At 43.7% G+C, this 18,411-nt stretch overlaps 1 long non-coding RNA gene across 1 annotated transcript; it reads right to left on the bottom strand.

Annotated features, from left to right (window-relative positions):
• Positions 1–2,510: 2,510 nt before the first annotated feature.
• On the bottom strand, positions 2,511–16,927 carry LOC136404430 (uncharacterized). Its single transcript, XR_010751246.1, has 3 exons — positions 16,710–16,927; positions 4,113–4,155; positions 2,511–3,491 (listed from the first exon to the last, which is right to left on the bottom strand). It is a non-coding gene; the product is annotated as an uncharacterized lncRNA (long non-coding RNA).
• Positions 16,928–18,411: the final 1,484 nt, after the last annotated feature.

Genomic DNA, 18,411 nt, shown 5'->3' with positions numbered 1-18,411 from the left:
TATATTGGATTAGTGTTTTGATTTCTACACTGTAAAATGGAGCAGAACGGGAGCTTGCTTTTGGTTCCTGAGATTAATATTAAAGGAGAGAGCAGAGAGGAGAGCACAGAAAGTCCACGTGGAGGAGGCCAAGAGAAGCAGCCAAGATGGTGGAGTGTTGAGTGAGAAGCCAGTTTGTGCAGAGTTTGTGCAGGAAGAAGGAAGGAGATGGGGAACAGAGGTGAATAAGTCTGGTGAGCTAGAAACTTTTGATTCTAGGAAACTTGGATAAGTCAGTAGCTTTGTGAGCACTGAATGTGAGTGGGTTTTGGAGCCCAGTGTGTGTTTTTACTTGCCCGCAGGGTGCAAGCTAATAGGTTTAAAGATGATGGCCCATCAGCTTTTGGCTCTATTGTTTCTTTATCGACTGTCCGAATCCAATGCGAACCTGCATGAGCCAGGTGGCTGTGATAGTGGCCCTGGCTACTGGCTTTACAATGGCGGAGCACTGAAGGAGAAGCCAGTTAGTGCAGTTTGTGCAGAGAGAAGGAGATGGGGAACAGAGGTGAATAAGGCTGGTGAGCTAGAAATCTTTGATTCTAGGAAACTCAGATAAGTCAGTGGCTTTGGGAGCCCTGAATGGAAAGGGAAGAGTTTTCCCACTGTGTGTATTTCTTTTTATTTATTTATTTATTTATTTATTTTTTACAGAGACAGAGAGTGAGTCAGAGAAAGGGATAAACAGGGACAGACAGACAGGAACGGAGAGAGATGAGAAGCATCAATCATCAGTTCTTCATTGCGCGTTGCGACACCTTAGTTGTTCATTGATTGCTCTCTCACATGTGCCTTGACCGCGGGCCTTTTGCAGACGGAGTAACCCCCTGTTGGAGCCAGCGACCCTGGGTTCAAGCTGGTGGGCTTTTGCTCAAACCAGATGAGCCCGTACTCAAGCTGGCGACCCCGGGGTCTCGAACCTGGGTCCTCTGCATCCCAGTCCAACGCTCTATCCACTACACCACCGCCTGGTCAGGCATGTGTGTATTTCTTGCCCGCCAGGTGCAAGCTAGGATTAAAGGTAATGGCCCACCAGTTTTTGGCTTTGTTGTTTCATTACCGTCTGTCCGAATCAAATGAGAACCTGCACGGGCCAGGCAGCTGTGATGGTGGCCGTGGCTACTGGCTTTACAGTATGGTGGGGATTTTCTGCACTCAACACAATTAAGATTAAAAAGAGAGGAATTCTTCAATGTATTGACGAGGAAAGAAGAGTTTGCCTTTCAAATATATGCCCAAACATTGAAGAAATCGCTAGGACGCATCAGGTTCGTGTTTCTCATAAACACAAGAATGAAAAAACACATTCACTCATGAATCTGCTGAATTTACTAAATTTTAAGAGAGAGAGAGAGAGAGAGAGTGTGTGTGTGTGTGTGTGTGTGTGTATAAAGATAACTTTTTTGTTGTTTTTTAAGTTTTTAACCCCTCTTTTTTATGAATTCTAAAAAGCATAACTCAAAAAATGTAACAAAGTTTTCTAATGTCAGAATAAATTTAATTTTGTCATATTTATTTCATTTAATTATCATAAAAGCACACTTGGACTTTATATTCTTTAATATTTGACTTTATTTCTCAGAAATTTGTATATAATGCGCCTCCAATTATTTGTAGGATTTTAAATGTGCCCCGACTTCAAAAAGTTTGAGAACCACTGCCTTAACTCCTCTCAGGTGAATAGCTGCAGCCTAACATGGCCTTAATACATATATTATCACAGATGTGGATGAAAACGGGACTACATACTAAACCTGACAAGCTCAGGGGAAGCCTGCATGGGGATCTTACAAATTAAGATTTGTAAAGCCAGTAGCCGCGGCCACCATCACAGCCACCTGGCCCATGCAGGTTTGCATTTGATTCAGACAGACGGTAATGAAACAACGGAGCCAAGAACTGGTGGGCCATTAGCTTTAATCCTAGCTTGCACTCTGCGGGCAAGAAATACACACAGTGGGGAAAAACTTCCCTTTCCATTCAGGGCTCCCAAAGCCACTGACTTATCCGAGTTTCCTAGAATCAAAGGTTTCTAGCTCACCAGACTTAATCATCTCTGTTCCCCATCTCCTCTCTGCTCAAACTCTGCACAAACTGGCTTCTCCCTCAGCATTCTGCCATCTTGGCTGCTTCTCCTCTCCTCCATGTGGCCTTTGTCTGCCTCTCCTCCAGCATGGGCTCCTCTGTCCCATTTTATAGTGTAGAAATCAAAATCCTTAATCCAATATACAAACAAGGAAATCTCTGATACAAAGTCACTTATCTGAGGCATAATGGGATTCCTCATGAGAGTGCACCACCCCACATCATGCAACAGTCAGGGGTGTGGGGAAAAGCTGTCTTAAGCCTTAGGCTATAACGACCCTGCCTGCTTACAGCCTGTCCCCCACACCCAATACAAACTATAGTGATCAAACATATATGTCATATTACAAACTTATTTGACCAACAAGACCTAAAGAAACTGTGGTGATATCAGTTATGATGCAGTTTGGTTGCGGGGCTAAGAGAGTTAATTGCAAACAACTTGTGTTTGGAGAAGTTTAGGCTGTTGCAGTAATGATAGGGGGAACTCAAGAGTTAAAATTTTAGCTTGGGCCATGGCTGGTTTGCTCAGTGGGTAGATCATTGGCCCAGTGTGCAGACATCCAGGGTTTCATCCCTGGTCAGGGCACACATGAGAAGCGACCGTCTGTTTCTCTACCCCTCCTCCCCCTTCTCTCTCCCTATCGAAGCCACTGGCTTGATTGGTGCGAGTGTCAGCCCAGCGCTAAGAATAATTCAGTTGGTCCAAGTGTCAGCCTCAGGTGCTGAGGACAGCTAGGTTGGTCCTAGACGGAGGTTGCTAGGTAGATTCTGGGTTGGGGCTCATGCAGGAGTCTGTCTCACTACCTTCTCTCCTCTCAAAAAAAAAAATTAGCTTGAGTAATGGTGGCTTTGGTTATAATCAGTAGGCTTAAATGGTTGATGCAAGTAAAAGCTTTTTTTCAGGAACTGGGATACCAGAAGGGGCTTACATGGCTTAAGAAGAATAATGAACAGTCCACTTTTGTGACCCAGGGGTCTGCAAACAAAGCCTTTGTGCTGCAAAGACTGATTGCCCACTGATATGATTCAGTTAACTTTGACTATGACTGATTAACTCTCCCTTAAGTTCTAAAACACTTACCTACCTTTTTCTTCCCCTTAAGAAAAGTTTGGCTGGGGATGGGGTTGAGACAGCTTTGGGAACATAACCCCATCTCTTCAGGTCACTGACCATCTGAATAAAGTACCCATAAAAGATTCAGTCCCTGTCTCCACTTATTTGGCTGAATTGGTGACAAGCAGCACAAACACCCATATTTCCGTTTCAGTAAGATTAATTCAGGGTTGAAATAGAAGGTGGTTCACAGGTGCTCAATGTCTCATCTCTCTCTCACCAAGGAAAAAGTCCAGTCTTGTCTTCATTAAACCTAGTATAAAGATCAAAATCCAGATATTCAGTGCCATGATTTAGCCCAGTGGTTTTCAACCTTTTTACATTTGGGGACCAGTGTAAATAGAATTATTTTGGGGACCGCTGAGGCAGAAATCACCCTGAACATAAGCAAATTCTACTAAGATCATTGGGTCTATAATCTTCATACATCAGAGTGGTTACCTCTTTCACAGACTGGCACGGAATTTCTGGCGGACCAGTCCACGGACCAGAGGTTGAAAACACTAATTTAGTCCATAAAGCCTGGTGTAGTCCAGGCACTACTCAGAGCCTGTACTTGGGAGTCCTGGCTGCCAGCCCACACATCATGCTGCAAACATGAATAGCGTGTTTCTCTCAGCGGAGAGGCAGAGTCTAGAAGGCAAAAAGGATAACAGCCAAATAACTTAAGCCCATGTTTATATTTTCAGGCTGGGAAGGACTAGTTTCCCTTTAAGCTAATCAGTTTACAGGAAGTCCCTGAGTTACAAATGAGATAGGTTCTGTAGGTTTGAAAATGTTTAAGTATGTATATGCTCAGAAAGGTAAAAATAAATACTATGTTAAATTAAACATCTAAGTTACATTTAATAAGTAAGTACCTGTTCCAACTTACCGTAGTTTTTGCTCCAGAAGACGCACCTGACCGTAAGACGTACCTAGGGTTTTTAAGGAGGAAAATAAAAAAAATATTCTGAACCAAATGGTGTGTTAAAATATTTAATAAAATATACCACAATAATATTTCAACAATGTAAACTCAATAGCAGTATTAACAACCATTAACACTGTTATTAACAAATGAGAAGAGACTGTAATGTTCAAATACTCTTATAGTTGTCCGGGAACCCGCAGCAGCTAAAAATAATGAACATTTGCTCCATAAGGTGCACGGGCATTTCCTCCTCCACTTTTGGGGAATAAAAGTGCGTCTTGTGGAGTGAAAAATATGGTACATATAAGTTCATCTTAAGAACAAACCTACAGAACCTACCTCCTTTGCAACATGGGGACTGCCTTTATTTAAAATGGGAGGGGGGGGCTTGTGTTGGTTCCTCCCACTAACCAATCACATCTCTCTAGGCTAGACTGACAGGCCTCTATGGTCACTGTTCTGGCTTCCACTGTGCACGTGTTAAAGTGGTTTACCCTGGGGAGCTGGTAAAGCCTGTTCTTAAGGGCTCAATGGCACAATGGGCTCAGGGATTCCTGAAATGAGTAATTGAGCAGACTAAGCTAAATGGAATGTTGAAGCTTCTTACTGAAGCAGGTTTCCCAGCTTTTTCTTTATTTGTTTTGTTTTTGTTTTTGTTTTTTATTAATTTTAATGGGGTGACATTGATAAATCAGGGTACATATGTTCAGAAAAACATCTCTATGTTATTTTGACATTTGATTATGCTCCATTCCCATTACCCAAAGTCCAATTGTCTTCCATCACCTTCTAACTGGTTTTCTTTGTGCTCCTCCCCACCCCCAATCCCCTCCCTCCCCCTCTCCCCATAACCCCCTCATTCTTGTCCATGTCTCTGAATCTTATTTTTATGTCCCACCTCTGTATGGAATCATACAGTTCTTAGTTTTTTCTGATTTATTTCGCTCAGTATAATGTTGTCAAGATCCATCCATGTTGTTGTAAACGATCCAATGTCATCATTTCTTATGGCTGAGTAGTATTCCATAGTATATATGTACCAAAGCTTTTTAATCCACTCGTCTACTGACGGACACTTGGGCTGTTTTCAGATCTTTGCTATTGTGAACAATGCTGCCATAAACATGGGGGTGCATTTCTTCTTTTCATACAGTGCTATGGTGTTCTTGGGGTATATTCCTAAAAGTGGTATAGCTGAGTCAAAAGGCAGTTCGATTTTTAATTTCTTGAGGAATCTCCATACTGTTTTCCACAGTGGCTGCACCAGTCTGCATTCCCACCAGCAGTGCAGGAGGGTTCCCTTTACTCCACATCCTCATCAGCACTTATTTTACGTTGTTTTGTTGATGAGCGCCCTTCTGATTAGTGTGAGGTGATATCTCATTGTGGTTTTAATTTGCATTTCTCTAATGATTAGTGATGTTGAGCATTTTTTCATATGCCTATTAGTCATCTTGTGTGTCCTTTTTGGAGAAGTATCTATTTATTTCTTTTGCCCATTTTTTGGATTGGATTGTTTGTCTTCCTGGTATTGAATTTTACAAGTTCTTTATAAATTTTGGTTATTAACCCCTTATCAGATGTATTGTCAAATATATTCTCCCATTATGTAGTTTGTCTTTTTATTTTGTTCATATTGTCTTTAGCTGTGCAGAAGCTTTTTAGTTTGATATAGACCCATTTGTTTATCCTGTCTTTTATTGCACTTGCCCATGGAGATAAATCGGCAAATATATTGCTGTGACAGATGTCGGAGAGCTTGCTGTTTATGTTTTCTTCTAAGATACTTATGGTTTCATGGCTTACATTTAAGTCTTTTATCCATTTTGAGTTTATTTTTGTGAATGGTATAAGTTGGTGGTCTAGTTTCATTTTTTTGCAGGTAGCTGTCCAGTTTTCCTAACACCATTTATTAAAGAGACTGTCTTTACTCCATTGTATGCTCTTACTCCTTTGTCAAATATCAGTTGTCCATAAAGGTGTGGGTTTATTTCTGGGTTCTCTGTTCTGTTCCATTGATCTATATGCCTGTTCTTATGCCAATACCAGGCTGTTTTGAGTACAATGGCCTTGTAGTATAACTTGATATCCGGAAGTGTGATACCTCCCACTTTATTCTTTCTTTTCAAGATTGCTGAGGCTATTCGTATTCTCTTTTGGTTCCATATAAATTTGTGGAATATGTGTTCTATATCTTTGAAGTAAGTCATTGGTATTTTAATCAGTAATGCATTGAATTTATAAATTGCTTTGGGTAATATAGACATTTTAATGATGTTTATTCTTCCTAAGCATGAGGACAGTATATGCTTCCATTTGTTTGTATCTTCCCTGATTTCTTTTATCAATGTTTTATAGTTTTTCGAGTACAAGTCTTTAATCTCCCTGGTTAAATTTATTCCTAGGTACTTAATTTTTTCGGTTGCAATGGTAAAGGGGATTGCTTCCTTAATTCCTCTTTCGGACAGTTCATTGTTAGTGTATAAAAATGCCTCTGATTTTTTAGTATTAATTTTATATCCTTCTACCTTGCTGAATTCATTTATCAGGTCTAGTAGTTTTTTGACTGATACTTTAGGGTTTTCTGTATACAATATCATATCATCTGAAAATAATGATAGTTTTACTTCTTCTTTTCCAATTTGGATGCCTTTTATTTCTTTTTCTTGTCTGATTGCTGTGGCTAGGACTTCCAGAACTATGTTGAATAAGAGTGGTGAAAGGGGGAACCCCTGCCTTGCTCCTGATCTTAAGGGGATTGCTTTTAATTTTTGCCCATTCAGTATGATGTTGGCTGTGGGTTTGTCATAGATGGCCATTATCATGTTGAGGTATGTTCCCTGTATTCCCACTTTGCTGAGAGTTTTGATCATGAATGGGTGCTGGATTTTATCAAATGCTTTTTCTGCATCTATTGAAATATGTGGTTTTTCTCGTTCCTTTAGTTTATGTGATAAATCACATTGATTGATTTGCGAATATTGTACCAGCCTTGCCTCCCAAGAATAAATCCCACTTGATTGTAGTGTATGATTTTTTTCATATATTGCTGGATTCGGTTTGCTAATATTTTGTTGAGGATTTTAGCATCTAAATTCCTCAGGGATATTGGCCTATAATTTTCTTTCTTTGTGTTGTCTTTGCCTGGTTTTGGAAACAGAATTATACTCGCCTCATAAAAGGAGCTTGGAAGTCTTCCTTCCTCTTGAATTTTTTGAAATAGCTTGAGAAGGATAGGATTTAATTCTTCTTTGAATATTTGGTAGAATTCACTTGTGAAGCCATCAGGCCCAGGACTTTTCTTTTTTGAGATTGTTTTGATAACTGTTTCTATCTCATTGTTGTCCATTTTATCCAGGTTGTCTATTTTTTTTGGCGTACAGTTCTTCATAGTATTTTCTTACAATATTTTGTATTTCTGTTGTGTCAGTTGTTATTTCTCCACTCTCATTTCTAATTTTATTTATTTGAATCCTCTCTCTTTTTTTCCTGGTGAGGCTGGTTAAAGGTTCATCAATCTTGTTTACCTTTTCAAAGAACCAGTTCCTGGTTTCATTGATCCTCTGTATTGTTTCTTTAGCCTCTATGTCATTTATTTCTGCTCTGATCTTTATTATTTCCTTCCTTCTACTAGCTCTGGGCTTTACTTGCTGTTCTTTTTCTAGTTCTTTTAGATGCAGGGTCAAGTTGTTTATTTGAGCTTTTTCTAGCTTCTTGAGGTATGCCTGTAATGCTATGAACTTCCCTCTCAGGACTGCTTTTGCTGTGTCCCATAAATTTTGAGTTGATGTATGCTCATTATCGTTGGTTTCTAGGAATTTTTTTTATGTCTTCTTTGATCTCATTGTTAACCCATTCGTTATTTAATAACATGCTATTTAGTTTCCAAGTGTTTGAGTATTTTTCAGTTTTTCTGTTGTGGTTGATTTCTATTTTCATGCCATTGTGATCAGAGAAAGTGCTCGATATGATTTCAATCTTCTTAAATTTGTTGAGGCCGCTTTTGTGCCCTAACATGTGGTCTATCCTAGAGAATGTACCATGAGCACTTGAAAAGAATGTATATTCTGCTGCTTTAGGGTGAAAGGTTCTGAAGATATCTATTAAATCAAGTTGATCTAGTATGTCCTTTAAGTCTGCTGTTTCTTTGTTAATTTTCTTTCTTGAGGATCTATCTAGTGATGTTAGTGGGGTATTGAAATTGCCTATTATTATGGTATTGCTGTTGATCTCGCCCTTTAAATCCATCCAAGTCTGCTTTATATATTTAGGTGCTCCTATATTAGGTGCGTAGATATTTATAATGGTTATATCTTCCTGTTGGATTGCTCCCTTTATCATTATGTAGTGACCTTCTTTATGTCTTACTATAGTCTTTGTTTTAAAGTACATTTTGTCTGATATAAGTATTGCTACCCCAGCTTTTTTTTTATTTCCATGTGTGTGAAATATTTTTTTCCATTCTTTTATCTTCAGTCTATGTGCATGTTTTGTTTTAAGGTGTGTCTCTTGTAGACAGCATATGTATGGGTCCTGTTTTCTTATCCACACAGCTACCCTATGTCTTTTGATCAGATCATTTAATCCATTTATATTTAAGGTTATTATTGATATGTAATTGTTTATTGCCATTTTATTCTTTAAAACTGTATTTCTCTTTTGCTATATTCTTTTTCTCCTTTGATCTGTTTACAACAGGCCCCTTAGCATTTCTTGCAGCATTGGTTTGGTTGTAGTGAATTCCTTGAGTTGTTTTTTTTTTTTTTTGGCTGGAAAGCTTTTTATTTCTCCTTCAATTTTAAACAATAGCCTTGCTGAATAAAGTAGTCTTGGTTGTAGGCTCTTGTTTGCATTACTTTGAATATTTCTTGCTGTTCCCTTCTGGCCTCAAGTGTTTCTGTTGAGAAGTCGGAAGTCATCCTTATGGGGGCTCCTTTGTAGGTGATAGCCTTTTTTTCTCTAGCAGCTTTTAATATTTTCTCTTTATCACTTAGCTTTGGTATTTTAATTATGATGTGTCTTGGTGTAGATTTCTTTGGGTTTCTCTTTAATGGAGTTCTCTGTGCTTCCTGAACATGTGACATGTTTTCCTTCCTTAATTGAGGGAAGTTTTCAGCTATGATATGATTGAACAAAGTCTCTATCCCTTGTTCTTTCTCTTCTTCTTCAGAAACCCCTATGATGTGAATGTTATTTCTCTTCATGTTGTCACAGAGCTCTCTTAGAGTTTCCTCAGACTTTTGGAGTCCCTTTTCTTTTTTCTGCTCTGCTTCCATGCCTTTATTTATCTTGTTCTCTAACTCGCTGATTTGATTCTCTGCTTCATCCATCCTGCTTTTAATTCCTTCCATTGTGTTCTTCAATTCTGATATTGTATTTGTCATTTCTGACTGATTCTTTTTTATTATTTCAATGTCCTTTTTTATATTTGCTATCTCTTTATTTAGGTGTTCATAATGACCATTTATTGTTGTTCTAATATCTTTGAGCATCCTAACAATCGTTATTTCAAACTCTGCATCTGGTAATTTGGCTATATCTGACTCATTCCGGTCCTTTTCTGGGGATTTCTGTTGACTCATTTGTGTTGCATTTCTCTGCTTTCTCATTTTGTCTGTGTAAAAGAAGGTTTTGGCCACTGGAGTCCACTGGGTGTGTCCTCTGTGTTCCCTAGGTGTGGTCTGTCTGCAGGCTCACCACCCCCTTTGCTGTTGCTGCCTATGGCATTCAGGTATGGGCATTGCCGGTGCCTGCCCACTGGGGTGTTGCTGTGGTTTCTGCCTCTCCTTCACAGGAGTGGCTGTGATCACGTGCTCGGGTATACAAGCCTGGATGGCCTTGTACTTCGCCCTGCCCCCGCAGGGTGGCATTATGCTCGGCCCTGAGTGCAGGGGTGAGCACCTTTGCTCAGCTGTGGGTCTCCACCTGATTCCGGGCTTTTGCTCAGCCCTTGCAGGAGGAGCCCACTTGTGGGACAGCTGCAAGCCTTGGCTCCACAGGCCGGGCGGGACTGTGTGCCCACACTCAGTAGTGGGACTCTGCCTGTTCTGGGCTTCTGGCTCCACCCCTGCGGGAGGAGCCGGCTCCCAAGTCAGGCCACAAGCGTCGGTTCCGTGGGCGGGGCGGGGCTGTGCTCCTGCACCCTTGCTTTAGGGTGGGTCTCTGCCTCTTCCGGGGTTCCCGCCCTTCCCTCCGCAGGCTGGATTGCAGGGGGCCCGCAGCTGGGCTTGACCACTTTTGCATGCCCCCTCCTCCCCAGCCGGGCAAGACTGAGCTCACACCTGGGCCTCAGTAGTGGCCAGCTGGCTTCTGCCCTTGCCGACAGAACCGCGTTTCCACATCCTGCCACCGCCCGCCCTCAGGCAAGCTCTCAGCCATGTGGGTGGGGGTGCTGCAGCTCAGACCCATCACTCACTACTGTAGTCCTGAAAGCTCCCTCCTTCTAAGCGACTCTGCTCTGAGTGCCCCGGAGAGCTAGTTTGACTGGTGTCCTGCTTCCCTTTGCTGGTATTGCTGTTTCCAGGGGAAATATTCGCTTCAGATTTGAGGAGTGACTCGTCCCAGAGGTTAGGGTGGCTGTCTCTCAAAATGTTTCTCCCTATGCCTCCTAGATCACACTCTCTTCCTGCTACTCTGGTCCTCTCCTCTCTCCCTATTCCCTGGAGCCCTGGGTGAGTGGTTGTGAGAGAGGTTTTTTGCGCAGTCTCTTTAAGAAGAATTCTGGGTCTGAGAAATCAGTCTCTTTCTCACAAACAGTATCCTGACTTGTTTCCAGATAAATACTGTCCATATGCCTCTTTTAGGCTCTGGGGCTGCAGGCTGGGGCTTTGTTCCTAGGGCCCAGCACCCTCCCCTCTCTGCTAAATTCACTTCCCGCCACTCGAATCTCTCCCGGCTGCCAATTGCTCCAGGGAGCTGGGCAGCCCTCTCCGTGTTTCCGCTTTTCCTACCAGTCTCAGTGTGGGTTTTTTTGTTGTTGTTGTTTTTTTTTTTTTTTTTTTTTTTTGTATTTTTCTGAAGGTGGAAACAGGGAGGCAGTCAGACAGACTCCCGCATGAGCCTACCGGGATTCACCCAGCACGCCCACTAGAGGGCGATGCTTTGCCCATCTGGGGCATCGCTCTGTTGCAGCCAGAGCCATTCTAGCGCCTGAGGCAGAGGCCACAGAGCCATCCTCAGTGCCTGGGCCAACTTTGCTCCAATGGAGCCCTGGCTGCGGGAGGGGAAGAGAGAGATAGAGAGGAAGGAGAGGGGGAGGGGGAGGGGTGGAGAAGCAGATGGGCGTTTCTCTTGTGTGCCCTGGCTGGGAATCGAACCTGGGACTCCTGCACACCAGGCTGATGCTCTACCACTGAGCCAACCGGCCAGGGCTCAGTGTGGCTTCTTCAGTGTTCCTTGGTTGAATACTCCTCTTAGTTTAGTCCAAAGTTGGTTCTTCCAGGTGATGGTTCTTAAAATTAGTTTGTAATCCACTTTGGTTTTGGGAGGTAGAAGTTGATACATCCACCTATTCCATCACCATCTTGTCTTCTTCTACATTTCCCAGCTTTATTAAATATAATGTCCAACTCCTTTGCTCCCTTTCCCCATCAATATCTAGCTACCTGCTGATTTCAACAATAAGATGGTCTGAAATTAAAACCTCCTAAATAAAAGCAAGTCACACTGGTGTCTTTCTTGACAAGGGTCAGTCTTTACCCTAACTGAACCTATTATCTTTTTGCACCTATCACACACCTTTGGAATGTCAGGATAATTTACCCGTTCCAGACCCCTCAATGCATAGTCACCCACCAGAGCATGAGACCACAGAACCCCTCATTCTTGTTGTTACTGTCTTACTTGTTATCCTATACCCACCTATTTAAGAGAAGGTAGTTAGTTAATAGGTATGTGTCTAATCATTTTACTTTTTATCCAACCCCAGGGATTTCACCACCTTGCTTTCTCCTGCCTCCCTAATCTCTCACCAATGAGCTTCATGTAATGCCCATATGTCTTCCCCTTGGATTCTGATGTTTAAGCGGTAAAACTGCCATTTTCTGGAGCATTTTCTCAATCCTATTGTAAGAATGAGACAGCACTCAAAAACCAGGTGTGCAGGCTTTATTAGAGGAGAAAGACCTGCCGGGGCACTCCTCCGGGAGAAGTGCACCCAGATTCTGAGGCAAATTTTTTATAGGGTTAAGGGAGAGCTTTGAGCAAGTGTGTGTTGCGTCAGCAGTTCTGGTATGCTCCTTTCTGTAGTTTTACGATATCGGCTTCTTGGAACGCTTCTCCTTGGGGTGGCTGACCAGCTTCCTAGAACTTTTCTGTTTCAGGAGTGATAGTCCAGTAAGTAAGGGTGGGGTCAGGTAGACAAGTGGAACAGCAAAAGGGCAGTTTGGAAGTTTTGGTAAATTCATGTAACCATCACCTATGATACTTAACTTCCTGGCAGTTGTCATCAGTTTGGCTCAAATAAATTCATCAGAATTAAATTGTTTTAGTTCTATGGTTAGACCTTAAATTGGAGTGTTGTAAGAAAATGACCCTGATGGAGGAGACACTCAGACAACTCAATAAATAGAGGAAGAATTTGTTAGTAGCCAGCAGACCATGTGGGGCTAGTAGCACCAAAGTACAAGCTACCCAGATTACATTTTCTGATAGGTTATATACCTTTACAGTATCCAAGCAATGGGTACATGATTCCTTTGTTTAAGGTTTCCTAGGACTCAGAGAGGAGGGGGAGTTTCAGTGGGGTCAGCAAGGGGGAAGGGATTTACAGGTCACTGGTCATAGTTACATACAGATCCTTTTCTTGCTTTGGTTGCAAGTGGCTCCAAGCAACCATTTAGAGAACTATGGGATGTAGTTAATTTATAACTGGCTGACTCAGTTATCCCTGCTGGCTCCTTTCCCTTGTATTCTTCTGGTTTCTCCCCTCTCAAGGGAGAAGGGAGGCTTGCTTTTTCCTCATTCCCCCCTTTGAGACTAGAAATTCCTTCTATGCTGGAGTCTCATATTCTTGGCATACATATACTTTTCATCTACCCTGTAGCTTCTCTCCCAGCTGAGAGGCCTGTAGTTCCTTCCCTTTGCCCACAGCACCTGGCTTATGGCTGCACATGCATCAAACCTCAGTGTAACTTGACGGGTTTTCTTTAACTTTGGTCTGGGCTATTGTTGGTCCTATCCATTTTCCCCATCCTTCTGCCACTATTTTTACTTCAAATACTATTGTAGTAGGAGGATCTGTAGGATTATAACAGACATAGGGCTGCTTATTCCCTGGGTTACACACTGAATATTGAGTGTGATTATAGGTACAGGTCCCTTTCTGAGTTCCCTTACCCTCACAGAAACTATAGAAAAGCAAGGTGGTGGAGACCTTTTGACCTTCCTTGGTGACATGGATACACAGTTCGCAGTTCTCTGCCCTAGTTCTCCCTCCCCAGAGTCCAATTATAAGGAGCCCCATGGCGAGGTTCCTCAGGTTTCAGTTGTACATGGACCAGCTAGCTCCTGGTTTGTGGCTGGAGCAGGGCGTGTTGTCCTTTTCAGGGTCAACTTATAAGGGTTGGTGGGGTCAGTATCTGCTGTCCATGAGGGCATCTCCACAGAAGATGCAGGCTTCAGCCAGCTGTGGTGAATCCAGGCAGGTGTGCCTTCTACCTCAGCAGCAGTAGAAGTGGTCAGGATCACGGTGTAGGGTCTTTCCACCTGGATCGTAAGGGAGCTGGATTCCAATCCTTGACCCACACCTGATCTCCTTTGGCAGATCTGGGCCATCTTCTTTGAGACCTTATATCCATTCTTCTCTAGATGGTGTAGAAGCTGGTCTGTTCCTCCAGCACATCCTTGGAGAGTCTCGTGACCTAGCAACAGATCATCCATATATTGAAGGAGGATACATCCAATGTCCTGTGCAGAAAACAGCTGGAGGTCCTGAGGGAGGGCCTCCCCAAAGATGGTGGTAGGGGGGGGTTCTTGAGTCCTTATGGGAGCCTCGTCTCGGTGTACTCCCCCTTTGCCCCTGTAGGCAGGCCCTCCCATTGGAAGGCAAACAGCTCCCAGCTTTCAGGAACCAGTCTGATACTGAAGAAGGCTTCTTTCAAGTCCAAGCAAGTGAACCAGGAGACTCAGGCAGAGAGGGCGCTTAGGAGAGTGTAGGGGTTTGGTACTGTTGGGTATAGAGCTGGCTGCCTCATTGACTACTTTCAAGTCCTGTACTGGCCAGTAATCATTGGTTCCCAGTTTTCTGATGGGGAGCAAAGGAGTATTCCAGGGTGACTGACACAGGATAATAATGTCATGCTCTGTAAATGCACCTGGATTCCTTCCAAGGCTTCTCTGGGAATTGGGTATTGTTTCTGGCTGACAGGCAGTGTCCCAGGCTTTAACTCCATCCACAATGGAACTGGGTATATTGCCAACCTTGAAGGATTATCCTCAGCCCATACTCCAGGCCATTTCTGAGTCAGTCTCTGGCTGGGAAGCATCCCAGGCTTGGAAGCAAAACTCCTCCACTCCTCCTCTCTGGGGACGGTTAGAGTTAGAACAAGCCTAGGCTTTGGCACCTGTAAGTCTAGTCGGCCACTGTCAGCAAAAGATGTAGTAGCCCTTAGTTTGCTTAGCAGATCATGCCCTAGCAAGGGCACTGGACAGTCAGGCATGTACAAAACCTGATACATAACCTCATGACCTTCTATAGGACATTTACGGGGCAGGCAGAATGCCTCTTCTGCCTGTTTTCCTGTGGCTCGTACAATGTCTACTCTATGGGTGGAAAGCAGCACTACTGGCGGGGTCACCACTGAGTGTGCAATCCCTGTATCATTCAGGAAGTCCATCTGTTGGCCCCCTACCATCATATGGACTATAGACTCATTGGGGGCCTCTGAGTCTGGTTGCTTTCAGTCTAAGGGGGATTCTTTAGCTATGTTGAACAGTGCATTTTCCCTGCTGGGGGCAGGTGGCAAGCACGCCTCCCCTTTGTCCCTGTTGGGACATTCATTTTTCCACTGACCTGTTCCCCGGCAGATGGCATACTTATCACGCCGCAAGGGGATCCTGCCTGACTATCTTTCTTTCCATTTTCAAATGGGGGAAGCTTTCCTTTGCCCTTGTGCTGAAGGGCAGCAGCTATGAGCTGAGCTTTCTTCTTCATTCGGCCCTCATCCTCCTTGTTGAACACAAAGGAGCAATTGATGGCAATCTGCCCATGTAGGATTGTCGGTCTGTAATATGGATTGCATGAGATCTATTAAGACCTAAGTCTTTTCTGTTTCAGAGGGAATGTGATGCTTCCAATTGAGGAGGTTGTTGGTGGTGAAAGGTTGGTACAGCAGCACCTGTTGTTCTACTATGAGCCCCTGTTCCTTTATCACCATGTTCCTCACTTCTCTCAGAGGCATCTGCACTCCGGGCACTGTCTTAGAGCGCAGCCTCCCAGCTAGGCGAGGAGAGCCTGGACCTGGTTCTGGCAGGGCAGTGGGGGGCACTCTGGCTCAGGCGAGCTTATGCTGGGACTTGATAGGTCTGGTGATTACGGGCCTGAATCAGTCACAGTCTCTGGGTGGACAGGGAGCCAGGTATGGAAGGTACTTACCAGTACATAAGGTGGGGAGCCAAAGTTTTTGCTGCTTTTGTTTCACTAGGGGTTAAGATTTCTGGTACTGGCGGTGGCAGCTGCTCTCCAGGATTGGTGAAATGCTCCCTGCCTTTGCTACCAACACAGTGGAAGCCTGACCTCTAAGCCAGGGGAGAGGTTGCAATACCAGCATGAGCCAGGTGTCTATGTAGGGAAACTGGTTGGAGTGGCCTGGATCTCTAGTAACTACCTGCCACACTTTCTGCACGAGGGGTCTATCCAAACTCCCTTCCGCTGGCCACCCCACCCCAAAAGTGGGCCATTCCAGTTCACACAAGTTCCTCAATTTCCCTGGGGACATAGTAACTCCGTAATACCCTGAGAAGCCTTTCTTAAAGTTCTTAATCATTGTGGTCAGGGGAGTAGGTTTTCCCTGTGAACCCCCCATGACTCTCAGAGAAACACCAGTCATGCCACAAGAAGGGATGGGGGATAAGGCAGGGAAACTTGGAGGGGACGCCACTCTCTTCGTCTGTCACCAGCTGCTCCCCCCGCAGAGATAGCGGACCCTCTTGGTTTATGGCAGGCTGGTATAAACCGTCAGCATGCAATTCTGCCTCTTAGCTGTACAAGGTGCCCTAACAGAACTGCAGTTTGGGACTCAACACTCACTTCTGTCCTGTGGGAGAGAGTCGGAACCCTCTCCTGGTGTCTGTCTCATTCACTCCGCACTCACTCTCTTTCATACAACCTCCCCACCCCTGTGGAGGGTGATGAGTCACCACTCCTAACCCATGAGGCCCGCTCCCCACACCTGTGGAGGGTGACTAATCACCACTCCTAAACTGTCCTGTGGAGAGTGATTAGTCAACACTCCTAACCTGTGGAGGATGATCAGTCACTACTCCAGAGGGTGATCAGGCCTCCCTTCTGCCCAGTGGGACAGGACCTCGGCTAGCTACCCTGTGCCCAGTATGCCTTACCGTGGCTCTGACGTGTTCTCAGTTTCTCATTCCTCTGTTGTCTAGTTGTTGCTGGGGCCAGCAGATGGGGTTTCCCCATTCCATCCTATGAGGTATCCACACAGGGAAATCTCTGGTGTGCACTCAGCAAGCACATCTACAGGGCAATTTGGGAGCTCCCAGTGGGATATTTGAAGTCTGTCAAACGCAGGCGTTATTCCTCCTTGCTTCCCAGCCAATGCACCCAATGGAGGAGACAATCAGGCAGCTTAATTAATAGAGGAAAGAGAGTCTATTAATAGCCAGCAGAGCATCGTGGGGCCAGTAGCACCATAGCATGAGCTCCCCAAATTAGGTTTTCTTATGGGTTATATTAAGGTGGCCAACTTTTTTACAATGAAAAGGAGGACAAAAATAAATGGAAGAAAACAATATTGTAAATAAAAGAAACATTTTATTCATTGCAACAATAATATACTATAATATGATAAATGCATGATAAAAACGTTTGTAATATTTTATGTTGTAATTATGCTTACCTGCCTATTAATTTTTAATAATAATTGTAAGAAAAAAGTACTCATTTAGATACATGTCACATCACACACAATGGATTGACTCTGCATCAATCACATTTGGACATTAACAGATTAGTCTTCCATTATCAAAAAGGAGGACCTGTAGGAGGACACTTTTCAAGGGAGGACAGAACTTACAAAAGAAGGACTGTCCTCCCTATAGGAGGACGATTGGTCACCTTAGTTATATACCTTTACAGTACCTAAGCAATGGGCACGTGATTCCTTTGTTTAAAGCAGGGGTCCCCAAACAGCCTGCAGGCCCCATGCGGCCCCCTGAGGCCATTTATCCGGCCCCGCCACACTTCCGGAAGGGGCACCTCTTTCACTGGTGGTCAGCGAGAGGAGCATAGTTCCCATTGAAATACTGGTCAGTTTGTTGATTTAAATTTACTTGTTCTTTATTTTAAATATTGTATTTGTTCCTGTTTTGTTTTTTTACTTTAAAATAAGATATGTGCAGTGTGCATAGGGATTTGTTCATAGTTTTTTTTATAGTCCAGCCCTCCAACGGTCTGAGGGACAGTGAACTGGCCCCCTGTGTAAAAAGTTTGGGGACCCCTGGTTTAAGGTTTCCCAGGACTCAAGGAGAGGGGAGGGGAGTTTCAGTGGGGTCAGCGAGGGGGAAGGGGTTTCCAGATCACTGGCCATGGCTACATACAGATCCTTTTCTTGCTTTGTGTTGCAAGCGGCTCCAAGCAACCATTTAGAGAACTATGGGATGTAGTTAATTTATAACTGGCTGACTCAGTTATCCCTGCTGGCTCCTTTCCCTCGTATTCTTCTGGTTTATCCCCTCTCAAGGGAGAAGGGAAGTATGTTCTCTCCTCAGGAGAGTAATTCAGATGAACTGATATTTATATTTTATTTATTCATTTTTATTTTATTAATGAGAGCGTGTAAGGCCAGTGGCCACTGCCATTGTGAATATACAGGTTCTCATTGGATTTGAGCAGATGGTAAAGAAGCTGTGGAACCAGAAAATGGTGGGCCATTCCGTTTATTAGTCTCATAATGGCGGGTGAGCAAATAGGCAGGGAAGATCGCTTCCCTCTCACTCAGGGCTCCTAAAGCCCTGACTGATTCTCTGGACTCTCCCTGTGGACTCCTAGGCTCCCCCCACCAGCCTCAGCAGTCCTCAGTCA

The sequence above is a fragment of the Saccopteryx leptura genome, chromosome 4, assembly GCF_036850995.1.
Source record: "Saccopteryx leptura isolate mSacLep1 chromosome 4, mSacLep1_pri_phased_curated, whole genome shotgun sequence".
NCBI lineage: Eukaryota > Metazoa > Chordata > Mammalia > Chiroptera > Emballonuridae > Saccopteryx > Saccopteryx leptura.
The sequence above is the reverse complement of the archived record's forward strand: the minus strand, read 5'-3'. Positions and strand labels throughout refer to the sequence as shown.